Below are 18532 nucleotides of genomic sequence, written 5' to 3' on the forward strand. Positions count from 1 at the left end.
ACACATGCACATGCACACAGGCACATACACAAAAACCTAGAGGTGTCTTTCTCAGCCCATTGTTCCTCATACAGCTCTGTGCCTGTTTGGTTGCCGTGTGGTTGTGGTCAACCCACCCGTAGGCCTCTAACTTAACAGATCTGAGGTCCCCTACTGGGACACCGCTCAGCGGGATTTTCTACTGGCCTGGGATCAGTGCCTAAGCCTTCAGTAAGGAGGTAGATTCCCTTTATCAAACAGCAACTCTGCTCACATGTGTTTTTCCTATTTATTTTATTTTACAGATCATGTACATTGCATTTCCCTCCACATGGGCTACCCTCACACAAAGGAGTATAAAGGTTTCATACCCAATTGCACCCCATTTCCATTATAGTGCACTAATTTGTCCCCCAAATGGGTGCCATTTCAAATGTAGACACAGCCCTTCTCACAAAATGGAGGAACATTACATCACAGTCCTTCCTAATTTTCCAAATTATTTTTCCATTAATAATTTCAGATATCCATTCTTTCCATTTTGCGAGAGGAGAGAGAAGACACCTATATATCTGCCTTTGGGTATTTACTGTCCTCTATGTCTAAACTTCAGGACGCCTTTAAAGTTTTCCTCCCTTCCTTGGTTCCTTCATTCTGCACCAGATGCAGTCAGGCTGAACAGCTGCGTATGTTATTGGTATAGGCAATTATAAAGTAAGCTCAGGCCATTTGTGATGGAGGGAGGCAAAACTGAAGAGGCCTGCAGGGCCCGGACCCTAGCTTTAAGTGGATCATCGGGTAGGCTGGGAGAAGGTGACCGCTCAATTTAATAGCGCTTCATTAATGCAGGAGTATAATCCCAGCATTCATCCACATCTGATCCTCAGGTAACACTCGATTTAAACTATGAGTAGACTATCAGTAAGATGTTTGCAACATGTCTATTGACTTGCAGCTACCCCTTCAAATGCATTGCCAATACAGTGATTATTCATATTGACTGGTATAGTAGTGTGGATAATGGAACAAAACCAGTATCTCTCTGACTCTTAACCAAACAGTGTATCACCAAGACAGAACATACAGTAACTATCCCTCAGATGCTAAGTATGCCACATAGATAAAAAGAGAGCCCTCCACACACTCTGGACTAAATGTGTCCCATAGTCTTTATACCTGACAGAAGGTAAGGATATATTTGAAGCTCCACACAGTGCAAAGAGATAGACAGCCAGATAGCTGTAAATCACGGTCAAGGTTGTGGAAGAAAATACATATGAATCTGAAAGGGATGTTTGGTTATATTGCAAGGATTGTTGTAAAGTTGTCCTGTTTTGGGTCAGAAGAAGATGATTGAAGTAAGGCCTTGGGTGAGATTGTGAGAACCCATGCCTCTAGTCCGTACCTTTCGTGTCCCAGACAGCGCTAGTGAAATACTATGATATGAAAGTACCAGACAGACTGTGACTAGCTAGCTGTCATTGTTGCCTCAGGAACAGGCTAGATGGTGACATAGCTAGCTTCACTGTTTTCACACACGCTTCCTTATTCAGTCAAAACGAGTCTAGTCTAGTCAAGCCTAGTCAGTGGAGATAAGAGAAGAGGAACTGTGCAGCTGCCAATGTGATTTTATGTATCTCTTGTGCTCATCCTTGTCTGAATAGTACATCACTGACAGTCTCTTTGCTTTCTCAAGGGAACAGTGTGTTACTTTGATATGTTTTTGCAACTTGTTGAAAGTTCCTAATGTGGCTTTTATTTAGTTTAGTGTTGATTCTCAAATATTCACTGTCATCTTGAATTTATTCTCCAGTGTTGTATAGTTCACAATGCCAATAGTCTTTTTCAATATACAGAAATAGAGTTGACAATATATTGAACTACAGTATTTTCCACAATCTTAAGGCATTTCTGAGCTGTGCTGCAGGAGAAATGTGTATTTCAATGCCATAAAAATATTGATAATCATAATCTGAAGTTTCAGGGATAAAAATGAGGTGTCAAAGCTTGTTTATAACTTATGTGTTCACACAGCTTTCTTGCTGAATTTCGAACACGGATGAAGCCACATTCCAAGCACTTTTTTCTTCTGATAAATATTACAGAATTAATGCAGCAGATCCATGTTAAATTTAGCATCCAAAGCTGCTTTCCTCACAATAATGAAACACTGCAGACAGGCTCATACTTAAAGAGGCTTATTCAAATGATTTAAAAAGCTAACTTGACAACACAGAACAGGGATCCAGCAACAACGAGACATTGCAAAGATGAGACAAGATTTTTTCTATTTTTTTATAAAATAGTGATTTATGAAAGGTCTTACCACTCAGAATGGTATAAGTACTCTGACTGGAGTTATTACATCATCTGAATATTACCATTAATGAAAGGTCTTACCTGTCACGGTTTTCTTTATGTGAAGGAGAGTCGGACCAAAATGCAGCGTGTCTATTGCGATCCATGTTTAATAAACAAACGTAAAACACGAATCCAATACAAAAACAACAAAACAATAAACATAACGAAAACCGAAACAGGCTAATAGTGGTGCACATACACACAGAACAAGGACATCAAGACACTAAGGACAATCACCCACAAAACCCAACACCAAACAGCCTAATACTGGTGCACATACACACAGAACAAGGACATCAAGACACTAAGGACAATCACCCACAAAACCCAACACCAAACAGCCTAATACTGGTGCACATACACACAGACCAAGGACATCAAGACACTAAGGACAATCACCCACAAAACCCAACACCAAACAGGCTAATACTGGTGCACATACACACAGAACAAGGACATCAAGACACTAAGGACAATCACCCACAAAACCCAACACCAAACAGGCTACCTAAATATGGTTCCCAATCAGAGACAATGATGAACACCTGCCTCTGATTGAGAACCATATCAGGCCAAACATAGAACTAGACAAACTAGACATGTAACATAGAATGCCCACTCAGCTCACACCCTGACCAACCAAAACATAGAAATATACAAAGTAAACTATGGTCAGGGTGTGACAGTACCCCCCCCCCCCCCCCCCCCCCCCCCCCAAGGTGCGGACTCCGGCCGCAAAACCTGAACCTATAGGGGAGGGTCTGGGTGGGCATCTGTCCGCGGTGGCGGCTCTGGTGCTGGACGTGGCCCCCACTTCACCTTAGTCTTCCCCCACCTTATCCTCTTCCGTGGCCTCCTCACCATGGCAACTCTTCTCAATGGACAGAGGGACGGCAGCTCGGGACAGAGGGGCGGAAGCTCTGGACAGAGGGGCGGCAGCTCCTGGCTGACTGGCGACCCCTGGCTGACTGGCAGATCTGGAAGAGTCTGGTCGACTGGCAGATCTGGAAGAGTCTGGTCTACTGGCAGATCTGGAAGGGTCTGGTCGACTGGCAGATCTGGAAGAGTCTGGTCGACTGGCAGATCTGGAAGAGTCTGGTCGACTGGCTGCTCTGGCTGCTCCATGCTGACTGGCTGCTCCATGCTGACTGGCAGCTCTGGCTGCTCCATGCTGACTGGCTGCTCCATGCTGACTGGCAGCTCTGGCAGCTCCATGCTGACTGGCTGCTCCATGCTGACTGGCAGCTCTGGCTGCTCCATGCTGACTGGCTGCTCTGGCTGCTCCATGCTGACTGGCTGCTCCATGCTGACTGGCTGCTCTGGCTGCTCCATGCTGACTGGCGGCCCTGGCTGCTCCATGCTGACTGGCGGCCCTGGCTGCTCCATGCTGACTGGCGGCTCTGGCGGCTCCATGCTAACTGGCAGCTCTGGCGGCTCCTTGCAGACTGGCAGCTCTGGCGGCTCCTTGCAGACTGGCAGCTCTGGCGGCTCCTTGCAGACTGGCAGCTCTGGCGGCTCCTTGCAGACTGGCAGCTTTGGCGGCTCCTTGCAGACTGGCAGCTTTGGCGGCATCCTGCAGACTGGCAGCTCCTTGCAGACTGGCAGGTCTATGCAGACTGGCAGCTCCTTGCAGACTGACAGCTCCTTGCAGACTGACAGCTCCTTGCAGACTGACAGCTCCTTGCAGACTGGCAGTTCTGAACAGGCGGGAGACTCCGGCAGCGCTGTAGAGGAGGAAGGCTCTAACAGCGCTAGACAAGCGGGAGACTCCGACAGCGCTGGAGAGGAGGAAGGCTCTGGCAGCGCTGGACAGGCGAGGCGCACTGTAGGCCTGATGCGTGGTGCTGGCACTGGTGGTACTGGGCCGAGGACACGCACAGGAAGCCTGGTGCGGGGAGCTGCTACCGGAGGGCTGGGGTGTGGAGGTGGTACTGGAAAGACCGGACCGTGCAGGCGCACTGGAGCTCTTGTGCACCGAGCCTGCCCAACCTTACCTGGTTGAAAGCTCACGGTCGCCCTGCCAGTGTGGCGAGGTGGAATAACCCGCACTGGGCTATGCAGGCGAACCGGAGACACCGAGCGCAAGGCTGGTGCCATGTAAGCCGGCCCAAGGAGACGCACTGGGGACCAGATGCGTAGAGCCGGCTTCATGGCATTAGGCTCGACGCTCAATCTAGCCCTGTCCGGTCTCTCTAGCCCCCCGGTAAGCACAGGGAGTTTGCGCAGGTCTCCTACCTGGCGTAGCCATACTCCCTGTTAGCCCCCCCCCAATACATTTTTGGGGCTGACTCTCGGGCTTCCGTCCGCGCCGCCGTGCTTGCTTTGCCAACTCCATTCTCCGATAACCTTCCGCGCACTGCTCCATCGAATCCCAGGCGGGCTCCGGCACTCTCCCTGGGTCGACCGCCCACCTGTCTATCTCCTCCCAATAAGTTTAGTCCAAGTAATGCAGCCTCTCCCACTGCTGCTGCTGCTCCTGCCTCTGTTCCTTCTCCTGCTGCTGCTGCCTGTTGACACGCCGCTTGGTCCAGTTGGGGTGGGTGATTCTGTCCGCGTTTTCTAGGTGAGAAGGAGAGTCGGACCAAAATGCAGCGTGTCTATTGCGATCCATGTTTAATAAACAAACGTAAAACACGAATCCAATACAAAAACCACAAAACAATAAACATAACGAAAACCGAAACAGCCTAATACTGGTGCACATACACACAGAACAAGGACATCAAGACACTAAGGACAATCACCCACAAAACCCAACACCAAACAGGCTAATAGTGGTGCACATACACACAGACCAAGGACATCAAGACACTAAGGATAATCACCCACAAAACCCAACACCAAACAGGCTACCTAAATATGGTTCCCAATCAGAGACAATGACGAACACCTGCCTCTGATTGAGAACCATATCAGGCCAAACATAGAACTAGACAAACTAGACATGTAACATAGAATGCCCACTCAGCTCACACCCTGACCAACCAAAACATAGAAATATACAAAGTAAACTATGGTCAGGGTGTGACATTACCACTCAGAATGGTATAAGTATTCTGAAGTGGGGAGTTATTACGTCATTTGTATATTACCATTAATGAAAGGTCTTACCACTCAGAATGGTATAGGTACTCTGAAGTGGGGAGTTATTACGTCATTTGAATATTACCATTAATGAAAGGTCTTACCACTCATAATGGTATAAGTACTCTGAAGTGGGGAGTTATTACGTCATTTGAATATTACCATTAATAGAGAACCCTTATGTTCAGACAGGTGGAAAAACATTACTTAATGACACCCTCAGACAGGAAAGATGACCAATGAAACAGTTTTTGATCAAAACCTTTTACCAGAAAAACATTTCTTACTGTCACGACTCCCACCGGCCCTCCATGTTACCCGTCTCCTCAAGCTTCTTTTTTTGGGAAGAAAAAGGAGGGAGGTCTGCGTCCGTGCATTGATTTATAGAGGTCTAAATTCCATCACAGTGGGTTTTAGTTACCCACTACCTCTCATCGCCACGGCGGTGGAATCATTTCACGGGGCGCGTTTTTTCACAAAACTGGACCTTAGGAGTGCGTATAATTGTATCCGGGAGTGAGATGAGTGTAAGACCGCTTTTATTACCACATCTGGCCATTATGAGTACCTCGTCATGCCGTATGTTCTATTCTGGACTCTAGATGCCGGGTGAGGGGCCTGCAGTACCTCGTGGACTGGGAGGGGTACGGTCCGGAGGAGAGGTGCTGGGTACCGGTGGGGGACATTTTGGACCCATCACTACTGAGGGACTTCCACCTCCTCCACCTGGATCGCCATGCACCTCGCCCCCCGGGTTGCCCTCGAGGCCTGTGGCGGCGCGCTGCGGGAGGGGGGGGGGGGGGGGGAGGGGGTTGGCTCCCCTACCTGTTCGGGTGGCGCTCGCCGGTCTACTAGCCGCCACCGATCCCCTTTTTCTTTTCTATTTGTTTGGTCTTATTGGTTGCACCTGTCTCTTATTTTGTTTCTTGATTTATGTCTATTTAAGCCTGTTAGGCCCACCTATTTTTGAGCAGGATTGTTTTTCTGTTAGTCCGGTTGTGCGTGTTGTGTTCCTGCCCGTTTGTGCCCTGTGTTGGGTTGGGCTATTTTCTGTTGATTTTTCGCCCGTTGTTTTGGGCATTGGTTTTGGGAATCCTAGTAAAGTCGGTTTCCCCAGTATCCTCTGCTCTCTGCATTTGACTCTGCACCCACCACTCCAGGCGTTTGTGACACTTACACGTAATGCAGGCAAGTCTATGCCAGGAAGTCCCGGAAATATTTTTGGTATCTCTATTCTGGCAATTCCCACATAGAAACTTCATTGGGAGGAAGGAAGATTGATATGCTTTTTACTTTTGTAAATAGAAAATTATGATTTAAGTGGCAATTTTAGGCCCTTTTTAGAATTATACATACCACCTGTACTCTAAAATATGGACTATGTATAGATTCTGAAATAAACATTTCACGTTAATTTATTCAATCTCAAAAGTACCCTTGAATTTAAAAAAAAGTATAATTGTCATATTGCTTTAAACCTTTATACTCAGGGGTGAAAGTAAGCCGGTACAGTCCGGTACTACAGCCCAGCAAAATAAATTGTAGGGGTACGCTGTAATGGTAAATCGTGAGCCTATCACAATTAACACAATATGTCAAAAAAACTATAGACTATTACACCATTGTTTAACATTACTGCATGTCAGCCTAGTAAAAAATCAGCAAATTGACTTGAAACCGGGTGGTATATGCTCCGAATTGTGTTGTTGTTCGATGAGAACACTTACATTTTGCCAAGGCGGAGACGAGTGGCCGAGACACACGGACAAGGCTGAGATGAGTAGTCGAGACACACGGACAAGGTGGAGACACGCATGGACAAGGCTGAGATGAGTGGCGGAGACACACGGACAAGGCTGAGATGAGTGGCCGAGACACACGGACAAGGCGGAGACACGCATGGACAAGGCTGAAATGAGTGGCCGAGACACGCATGGACAAGGCGGAGACGAGTGGCCGAGACACACGGACAAGGCTGAGATGAGTAGTCGAGACACACGGACAAGGTGGAGACACGCATGGACAAGGCTGAGATGAGTGGCGGAGACACACGGACAAGGCGGAGATGAGTAGTCGAGACCAAGGCCAAAGTTTAACAAAGACTCTCTCCACCACACCAGTGTCATTATCAAAGATATGATCAAGAGTCTCACATACAGTACATAGTTTGGTCATTGTGCTGCCACAGAATGAATTGTGAGCAAGGCCTCAAAAAAGCTTTATATACCAGAGCTGCGAGAAAAGTTGTGATTGTTTGTGAGAATTTGTGTGTTTGTGAGAATGCCAACAGGTGTGGTTCCCGTGGGGGAAAGATTCTATTGGGGAAAGGTTCTCGTGGGGGTTTCCATGGAAGCCAAGAAGGGCAGTGAGCTCTTCCAGGCTGAATGCCCACTTTAGCCCGGCATCTCCAGAGCGCAGGCACAGGTCGAACCGGGCTGTGGGGGAGCACTGGAGATCTGGTCCTTGGAGGAGGCACAGGATGAACCGGGCTGTGGGGGAGCACTGGAGATCTGGTCCTTGGAGGAGGCACATGTTGAACCGGGCTGTGGGGGAACACTGGAGATCTGGTCCTTGGAGGAGGCACAGGATGAACCGGGCTGTGGGGGAGCACTGGAGATCTGGTCCTTGGAGGAGGCACAGGTTGAACCGGGCTGTGGGGGAACACTGGAGATCTGGTCCTTGGAGGAGGCACATGTTGAACCGGGCTGTGGGGGAACACTGGAGATCTGGTCCTTGGAGGAGGCACAGGATGAACCGGGCTGTGGGGGAACACTGGAGATCTGGTCCTTGGAGGAGGCACATGTTGAACCGGGCTGTGGGGGAACACTGGAGATCTGGTCCTTGGAGGAGGCACAGGATGAACCGGGCTGTGGGGGAGCACTGGAGATCTGGTCCTTGGAGGAGGCACAGGTTGAACCGGGCTGTGGGGGAACACTGGAGATCTGGTCCTTGGAGGAGGCACAGGTTGAACCGGGCTGTGGGGGAACACTGGAGATCTGGTCCTTGGAGGAGGCACAGGTTGAACCGGGCTGTGGGGGAACACTGGAGATCTGGTCCTTGGAGGAGGCACAGGTTGAACCGGGCTGTGGGGGAACACTGGAGATCTGGTCCTTGGAGGAGGCACAGGATGAACCGGGCTGTGGGGGAGCACTGGAGATCTGGTCCTTGGAGGAGGCACAGGATGAACCGGGCTGTGGGGGAACACTGGAGATCTGGTCCTTGGAGGAGGCACAGGATGAACCGGGCTGTGGGGGAACACTGGCGATCTGGTCCTTGGAGGAGGCACAGGATGAACCGGGCTGTGGGGGAACACTGGAGATCTGGTCCTTGGAGGAGGCACAGGATGAACCGGGCTGTGGGGGAGCACTGGAGATCTGGTCCTTGGAGGAGGCACAGGATGAACCGGGCTGTGGGGGAACACTGGAGATCTGGTGCTTAGAACTTGCACCGCTCCTCGTGGCTGAATGCCCACTTTAGCCCGGCAGGTGCGGAGCGCAGGCACAGGACACACTGAGCTGTCCCAGCGCACCGGAGACACAGTGCGCAGAGCCGGCGCAGGAAATGGCGCACCGGAGACCAAGAGCGCTGGGCTGGCACAATTTGCCCTGGCTGGATGCCCATTCTAGCGTGGCACTTGCGGAGAGCTGGCTCCGAGCACACCGGGCTGTGTACGCGCACTGGAGACACCGTGCGCTTTACCGCATAACACGGTGCCTGACCAGTACCGCGCTCCTTGCCTTGACCACGGGGAGTTAGATCCGCCAACCTCCCCGTGTGCCACCCCCCCAAAAAAAATTTGGGAGTGGCTTCTCGGGCTTCCATCGATGACTTGCCTCCTCATATCGTCGCCGCTCCTCCATTTCTGCCTCTATTTCCTCCTTTGGACGGCGATATTCTCCAGCCTGCGTCCAGGGTCGTTTACCGTCCAGGATCTCCTCCCACATCCACTCGTCCTGTCCACGCTGCTTGGTCCTTCTTTGGTGGTGGGTAGTTCTGTTACGATCGCTGTCATCGTGGAAATGAACGGACCAAGGTGCAGCGTTGTGAGCGTACATTTTTCTTTATTATAAATGTTGCCAACAAAACAAGAAACAACAAAAACTAACGTGAAGCTTACTAGGGCTATGCAGGCCACTAGCATAGACAACTACCCACCAAATACAAAAGGGCAAAAGGCTGCCTAAGTATGATTCCCAATCAGAGACAATGATAGACAGCTGTCCCTGATTGAGAACCGTACCCGGCCAAAACATAGAAACACAGAACATAGAGTTTCCCACCCGAGTCACACCCTGACCAACCAAATATAGAGAATAAAAAGATCTCTACGGTCAGGGCGTGACATAAACAGGATGCACCTGAGCTCAATTTCTAATCTGATAGCAACATGAATGCTCATGTAAATAAGGTATTTCATTTTTTGTATGTACATTTGCAAACAATTCTATAAACCTGTTTTCACTTTGTCATTATGGGGTATTGTGTGTAGATTGCTAAGGAGCATGTTGTAACGTCTGCTTCCAACTCACACTCTCAAACACGTAGATCCCCTGAATGCAGCTCACTTTCTAGCCCATGTTCCATCTCACGCTCACAAACACAGTAGATCCCCTGAACGCAGCTCACTCTCCAGATCCCAATCCCCTGAATTCTGATCACCTGTTCACACACCTGTATGTCATTATCACACACTATTTAGTTCAGTTCTTTGCACCTCCATTATTGTGAGGTATTGTTTGTTTTGTGACACACTTTTATTTGGAGTGCTGTGTTTACTGTAATGTATTCCTCCAGTGTATGATAGTTTTGGCCTGCCTCACTAATGATGCCTTTTACCTATTCCCTGCCTGTACCTTAGCCTATTGGATTTCCTGTTATCAACCTATTGCCTGCTCTCCCGGACAATGTTACTAGCCTTTTCACTTCCTGTACTGTTGCCTTTTTTGATCCCCTGTGTATGACCTTCTGCCTGCCCCTGGACCCAGCTACCTGCCTCCTCCTGTGGTCCTTTACAATAAACACCTGCTGCGCCCTCCGCTTGAAACCAGCTCTGTCTCCCATCGTGTTCATTACAGAACACTTCACCAAAAACAACAGCTGCAGCTACATCTAGCCAGACAGGAGGAACGAATCGATGAAGTCCGCGACCTCCTTCACCAGACCATTCCTGCTTCACCGATATCAGGTGCCACAGCCTCCTCTTGTTCATCTCCCCCAAAATCTATGCCTAATAAATGACGGCTCCCCAGGGAAATGTCAAGGATTTCTCATGCAATGTAACCTGTATGTAGACCATCACCCTGCTGACTTCACCGCTGACAAAGACAGGGTGGACTTCGTCATCTCTCTACTCACAGGCAAGGCTATGGATTTGGTCACAGCCCTGCGGGCCGCTCAAAGCTCTGATCTGTCCTCTGAATCACGTTTCCACGCCCTCTTCAAGGAGGAGTTTGACCATTCAGTTTCAGGTCGTCACACCAGGGACCTGTTATGTGAGCTTCGACAGGGCCAGCAACAAGATCTCACATTTTCCATTCGGGATCTGACTTATTATGGAGGAATGTCTTTTGACACATTCATTCTGCGTGGTTACAGGGTTAATTCTGTGTCGTTACAGGGTTAAAACAGAAACAGCTGAAAGATGAACAGTTTAGTCATTCATTCCGAGTGATTAAGGTTAGGGCTATGGTTTGGGGTGGTCACTTGGTGTTTCCGTCAACTATTCCCACGGCTTGCTAGAGCATTGTGAACTGGGGTGTTGCAGTGGTCTAAGCTGTGCTCTCCGGCTCCGAGCATCCAAATTGGCTTTTACATTTTTTTTTGTGAGTGCTGAAGAAGGCATATATCGACATTCTCACGACCTTTTCAACCACTTTAAATCGAAGTCTATTTGTAGTGATCAGGCTGCTGACAAGAGGTATGTGTAGGGCTAAAAAGGGCCTAAAATGGCCACTTTCGTCATGATTTTCTCCAAAATGGTTTGTGATACAAATGTAAAAAGTGTTAGCTGTTGATGTTACTCTTCAATAATACATACCCCAAAGCAAATCAGGGGGAGGAAAATAGGTTTATTCAAAAAGGACAAATCATGATTGGAAGTAGATGGTCATTCTCCCCTGTCCTCAGTGATGCTCTCCTGAGACTCTCTTCTGATTCTCTCCACAGAAGTAAGGAACAGGATGTAGTTTATAACCCAGCCCTAGCCTGTGGTTGACCAATTAGAATTACTTGCAATAAAACTGAGCCAATGCCCAAATAACAAGTATCCTATTTCAGGTTGGACCAATGAGAACGTGCCACACTAGCTATAAGTTCAGGCCTGACATTCCTAACAGATGTTGAACTGAAAACCAACTACTTCCATTGATAATTCCCTATTACATTGATCGTTACTACTCTATTGACTTCTCGTCCTCTGTCTCTGCGTTGTGTATTTATCTTCAAAATATTCTTATAAAAGCATATTCAACAACGTTCCTCCCAATGAATTTTCTATGTGAGAAATGCCAGAACAATCTGAGTTACCCAAAATGCTGTATTTTCAGGCCTTCCTGGCATCTATAAACACCTGATATTGAAACTGAAGTCAAAAAGGCAAATAACCGTGCAGTAAGTACTCATGTGAAATGAAGAGTACAGAGTAGCTATTAATTGATAGATGTCACAGAAGTAACTGCTGCATTGTAATTTGCTGTATTTTTGCCCCTGAAAGAGAGATCTCTTCACTAGCAATGCAGTGAGGGGGAACTTGTGCGACTTGCCATGAAGTTAGTGCAGTCCTTTTGTGGTCTACTACCGTTAATCCGTGTCTATGAACAAGTGTGACAATAAGCTCTCTGTCTGAACTGCAATCCTCTTAGGCAAGGCTTTGTGGGTAAACTCGCCTCATGCAAATTCTAAACCCCATTTAGCTTTGAGGGACTAGTCAGCTGCATTGAGATTAATGGTCGAGTGACTACTTGATTTAATAGGGTTATTTCACTGCTTACGGGGGGAAATAAACAACAAAGTTAATGCAAGACATTCGTCACTGACGTCCGCAATCTATCCTCTGCTCTACGAGGGAAGGGAAGAAAAAGTTTTCTTTTTGCTTTCAGAATGTTTCAGTCTGACTGTCACTTTATTTTTTGTTAACTTCAGATGTTTGGGAGACTGCAGTTTTTTATTATTGAGAAAATGACTATTTTGTTAAACGATAGGAGTCGATTTAAATAAAAGTATTGGTTTGTGGTTTGAGAAAAATAGCCAATTCAGATTGTTTTGATATTGTGGATTCAGGCCTTCTTGCTCAAACTATTTCTGCTTTTGATATCTTCCCTAAAGTAAGAATGAAATAGCTAACTAAATTGGAAGAAAGAAAACAAAGTGCAGATTTAGAAAGTATATTTTGTATGTAGAAATGATTGTGGTAAATTAGAGTGTATGGATTTTTAAAACTCTATTAGAGATAAATGCTGTGGAGAGAAAGTGCTGCGCAATTTTCCATTACGGGGTGAAAAATGACAATCCTTGTTTATCTTTTTCCATGCCGTCAGCTTACTCACAACTTTGCTGCAGGGGATTACTGTGACTCTGTGGGTATGGGACTGTCACTGACGTTTCTCTTTCCGTGAGACAACATAACACTATGTGACACAGGTGATCTGAGACTAGCAGTAACACATTTCATAAACAAGTAGCTATGGTCAAAATGATTAACACAACTACATGTTCTTATTACTCTCCATTTAATGTAAATATTATCAATTCAGAATTATACACCCCACACACATAAACATATAGACCCTCCACATAAACGCACTCACACACACACACATATCCCCAGCTGCCGAAACCGCCTGTCTCTCTCCAAGCCTGCTCCGCACAGCCAGCGTTCTCCAGGAAGTAGAGCTGAGATTACCTAAAGCTGATTGGCCAGCTCCTTAATGTGTGAGACCTTCCAGCGGACGGCTTAGGCTGTCATTACACCAGCCTGATCACACAGAGCTCCCCACACAGACAGATGCCATTTTGGAGAGAGTCAATCGAGGGATAGAGGGAAGGATGGATGGTGGGTAGCAGCTTAGGTATTGAGGGACCTCACATGGAGGGTTAAAGAGGCAGCATAAATCTATCCACTATGTCATTGTGTTCACCAGTGTATTTGAGTGGACAGACTGTAGGTCTGATATGCAGTACAATGGGTGAGCTATGTTCAGACTGGATATACTGTTGTACACAACGGTGTAGCCATCAAATGTGTTAAGATAGAGAGATTTAGTAATATAGATACTTGAATGTGAGTGGTCAAACTAGGCTGTCATGTGAAATTTCTGCTTCTCCTCTTCTCTCTTTCCCCCCACCATCACACACACACCACCCGGTCAACCTGTTGACTCAGAGTCTATGCCATTCATCCAGCCTGTGACTGACAATCGATTGCTGTGATAGCTGTGCCGTGGAGCCAGTTTGGGTTGTGATTGATATGGCCTATCAGCTCCATGCATCTGGACACTGGCTCTGCTGGAAATGGGCCGTGACGGACAGAACAGGGTCCTTCAAAACACAACCCCTCCCCAGCTGCTCACATTAATCCCATCCACCCTGGATTTCAGTTTGACTTCTAAATCTTCCTTCACTCTGGCTGGGCAATAGTAAACACCTCCACCATCTCACTCAGTACAAAGGAGATTTGACATGTCTTTTTCGGTGCAGGCAAGTGAAGGGAAACTGGATCATTGTAATGGGTGGAATGGATTAAGGTATCAAACGTGATTTAATGTGACAACAGCCTCCACTGGTCTGTTGTCTGTCTAGTCTATGTTATCAGTACCTTGACACTTTCATCAATATCTTTTTTTAATTCAGTTTATCTCCTTCCTTTCTCTCATTAGACATCCTGTCTGGAGTTTTTATATTGTTTGTATATTGTACATGGATCTACCGAGGCACGTTACCAGATGTCTAAACTGCTGCAATACTATTTCCCTCAGCTTGTCACTCCAGCATTCATCTTGGGGACTGTCTGTATTTATTGGCTTTCATTCCCTTCCTCCTAACCTCCCTCCTTTCCTCCCTCCTTTCCGCCCACGTCTTTCAATGACGAGGTGGAGTTATGCTCAAACAGCTTTCTAGCGCCCCCTTGCTTTACAAAAGGTACAGTGCAGAAGATTAAGCTCTGTCTGTCTGTCTGTCTGTCTGTCTGTGTGTGTGTGTGTGCGTGCATATATGCACGTGTGTGTCTCCCAGACTCTTCCGGAGGAGAAGGGGGTCTCGTTGTGGTGGCACAAAGACAGAGCTTTGAAGTGGGTGATACTGGCAGAGCTCTCTCTCCCTCTCTGTGTGTGTGCCAGGGAGACGGGGTAGCCTCATGCCCTCTGATCTCTTCAAAGTACCATATCTCCCTACCGTTACTCTCTACCTCACGCTCTCTCCTTTTCTCTTCCTTCCGTTTTCTCTCTTGGTCTCTCTCTCTCTCTTTCTGTTTCTCTCTCGTTCACTCTCTTTTACTCAATCTCTCATTCTCGATTACTCGCTCTCTTTGTCTTTGCTTGTCCTCTACTCTGTCCCATTCATTTTATCCACCGAATTCCCCATTTTTTCAACAATTCTCCTCATTTTTAGTCCCCTATTTCTCCCCAAAACGTTTTGTTCTCTAATTCCATCTGTTCATCTGTGCCTCTCTCTCTTCTCTTCCCCCTCCTTCCTGGCATCATTCCAACCTGTCTGGATCAGGACATCGTTCAGATGGGTATAAAATCACCAATCTGACGGAAGCCTGGGGTCTTTTCATAGACAGAGGTCTGCAGCGTAGTCATCTTCATCCCCCTGTCAAACTTCATACTCTTTCCTCCTCTCCCCCCTCCCTCTCTAAGATCAGAATGAATGGTCGGTTGGTTGAAAATCCAGCGCTTGCAGAAAGAGGAAATTAAGAATATTTAATGTTTAATTATTTAACTACATGTATCGTACATGTGAGCAGTAGTAGTAGAAGTATTGCTGTCTGTTAGTTTACTCCAATCAGGGTAGGTAGGGATGGTAGGGTGGGGTGCAGATAGATTGTGGGTTCTATCAAGTTAATGGTTTGCATCATATTCCTTCATACCCCCCCACGACATATTGACGTCATATTAGCTATCATCCAAGTCAACATAGAGAGAACTAACGCGTTAGTAAACCCGGTACAATCACGCAGTACAGTGTACAGAAAGTAGTTTAGCAATTAAACCGGCGGGCCCTGGTGGCATTAAATTAATACAACCAAAAGCTTACCTTGACTTCCAGAGTTCCATTGTTGGACAGACATAGCCAGCTAGCTAACATAGCATCCCTCCCTGTTCCCTCTCTGTTTGAGCCGGGTGTTTGAGTATGCTAAACTAGCTAGCTGCATTCACTAGCAAAGTAAGTGAAAGTGAAAAGAATACAACAAAATATAGCTTAGCTCTCTCTCTCTCTCTCTTTCTCTTGCTTCTCCTTAATTTTTTAAGAAATGTATTTGGTCAAAACTGTTCAACTACTCACCACATTGTATGCACTGCAGTGTCAGCTAGCTGTAGCTTATGCTTTAACTACAATATTAATTATCTGATTCTTTGATTGGGTAGATAACATGTCAGTTCATGTTGCAAGAGTTCTGATAGGTTGGAGAACGTCCTCCAGGAGTTGTAATAATTACTTTGTAAGTCTATGAAAGGGGGCTTCCTAGGTTTTATATTGAAGTCAATATACCCAGAGGAGGATGGAAACGATATGTCCTCCGGCTACACCATGGTGCTACCCCAGAGAGTGCTGTTGAGCCTATTGTAGACCTTCATTGCATAACAGTATTTTTTCTTCAATTATTTGGTGACGTGAATATAATTAGTATAGACATATCTCAAAATGATAACTTTTTTAATGTTTCACAATTTTAAAAAATGAAATTCACTGAGCTCCCATTCCTCCTTCAAGGAGCTTCCACTGGTCCTGAACCTCCATATTTGTAACATTTCTACCAATATTGCCCTAAAAATAAATACTTTACCCAAGAGTATAATGATATACAAGCAGGTCTGAGTTTTACATTTTCAATTTCCTAGCTTTGTGTGTCGCAAGAACTTGGAATAATGTAAAGCTGGTTATTGCCTGGTTATTGCTGGTTGGTTGCCCTTGCTTACCTCTCTTACACTAGGATCTTGACAAAAAAGAGAGTGTCTGATTTAGACAGACCTATGTGAATGAGAGTTGAATGAAAAATATAACACCACAGTGGTGTATTGTTTTTTTTTTCCAACTTCAGTTGTATGGGACTTTTCTCTTCTAGACTCTTACCCAAACAGGCATGCCTGGCTCTGGGCAGTCGAAGCCAATGGCCATCAGGAACTCTGCCCCCATTTCAGAGGCTGTGGCCTCTCTCAATCCATCTTCTCTCTCTCTCTCTCTCTCTCTCTCTCTCTCTCTCTCTTTCTCTCTCGCTCTTTCTTTCTCCCCCCCCTCTCTTTCTCCCTCCCTCTTTCCCTCTCTCTTTGAAATAAGGTGGTGTGAGTTTTAATCAGAGATTGGCTGGTCAGGTCCTGAGTAGCAGTAGATAGAGAGAAGAGAAAAAAAGAGTGAGGAGAGAGATTGCTGGAGAGAGATCTGCTTTAGTGATTAGCCCTCTCTGACATGACCGCCAGACCCCTCCAATGGACGTATTTGGAAAGGTAGTGATGGACTCACTGAAGATGAGAGGAGAAGTGGAGAAAGAGGGGCTGAGTGACAGACAGCTTGGAAGAATGGACTCCATAGTGTCAGGTGTGAGGCAGAGTTAGTTGGAGGAAGTAGCCATTGTTTGCTCTGTGGGTGTTGTTTGCCCTGTGGGTGCAATACAAAGCCGATCTCAGCAATAGTTCTATGTCACTCACCCCGAATGTCTATTAATTTACAACTTCAATTATGACATGGAACGATAACGATTGAATAGTTCAACATAACATACACTACCGTTCAAAAGTTTGGGGTCACTTTGAAATGTCCTTGTTTTTGAAAGAAAAGCACATTTTTGGTCCATTAAAATAACATCAAATTGAATCTACATAGGCGTACAAAGGTCCATTATCAGCAACCATCACTCCTGTGTTCCAGTGGCACGTTGTGTTAGCTAATCTAAGTTTATCATTTTAAAAGGCTAATTGATCATTAGAAAACCCTTTTGTAATTATGTTAGCACAGCTGAAAACTGTTGTACTGATTAAAGAAGCAATAAAACTGGCCTTCTTTAGACTAGTTGAGTATCTGGAGCATCAGCATTTGTGGGTTCTATTACAGGCTCAAAATGGCCAGAAACAAATAACTTTCTTCTGAAACTCGTCAGTCTATTCTTGTTCTGAGAAATGAAGGCTATTCCAAGCGAGAAATTGCCAAGAAACTGAAGATCTCGTACAACTCTGTGTACTACTCCCTTCACAGAACACCGAAAACTGTGTCTAACCACAATAGAAAGAGGAGTGGGAGGCCCCAGTGCACAACTGAGCAAGAGGACAAGTACATTAGAGTATCTAGTTTGAGAAACAGATGGCTCACAAGTCCTCAACTGGAAGCTTCATTAAATAGTACCCGCAAAACACCAGTCTCAATGTCAACAGTGAAGAGGTGACTCCGGGATGCTGGCCTTCTAGGCAGAGTTGCAAAAAAAAAATACATATCTCAGACTGGCCAATAAAAATAAAGATTAAGATGGGCAAAAGAACACAGACACTGGACAGAGAAACTCTGCCTAGAAGGCCAGCATCCCGGAGTCGCGTCTTCACTGCTAGCACAACGTGCCATTGGAACACAAGAGTGATGGTTGCTGATAATGGGCCTCAGTACTATGTAGATATTCCATTAAAAATCTGCAGTTTCCAGCTAGAATAGTCATTTACAACATTAACAATGTCTACACTGTATTTCTGAGCAATTTTATGTTATTTTAATGAACAAAAAAAATAGCTTTTCTTTCAAAAACAAGGACATTTCTAAGTGACCCTAAACTTTTGAACGGTAGTGTAAGTTCAATACAGCACAGACGGCACAATACATGGTATTTTCTCAGCACAACATACAGTATAACCCTGAAATCATCTTCGAAGTTGTATAGTTAGACACATAACAAATATCTAAAGCACCATTC

General features: G+C 46.2%; 1 protein-coding gene across 1 annotated transcript in view; it reads left to right on the top strand.

The window, feature by feature from the left end:
* Positions 1-18532, top strand: part of tsnare1 (T-SNARE Domain Containing 1) — a 143475-nt gene that overhangs the window by 122962 nt on the left and 1981 nt on the right. The gene's annotated exons all lie outside the window — the stretch shown is intronic.

The sequence above is a fragment of the Oncorhynchus mykiss genome, chromosome 2 (genome assembly GCF_013265735.2).
Source record: "Oncorhynchus mykiss isolate Arlee chromosome 2, USDA_OmykA_1.1, whole genome shotgun sequence".
NCBI lineage: Eukaryota > Metazoa > Chordata > Actinopteri > Salmoniformes > Salmonidae > Oncorhynchus > Oncorhynchus mykiss.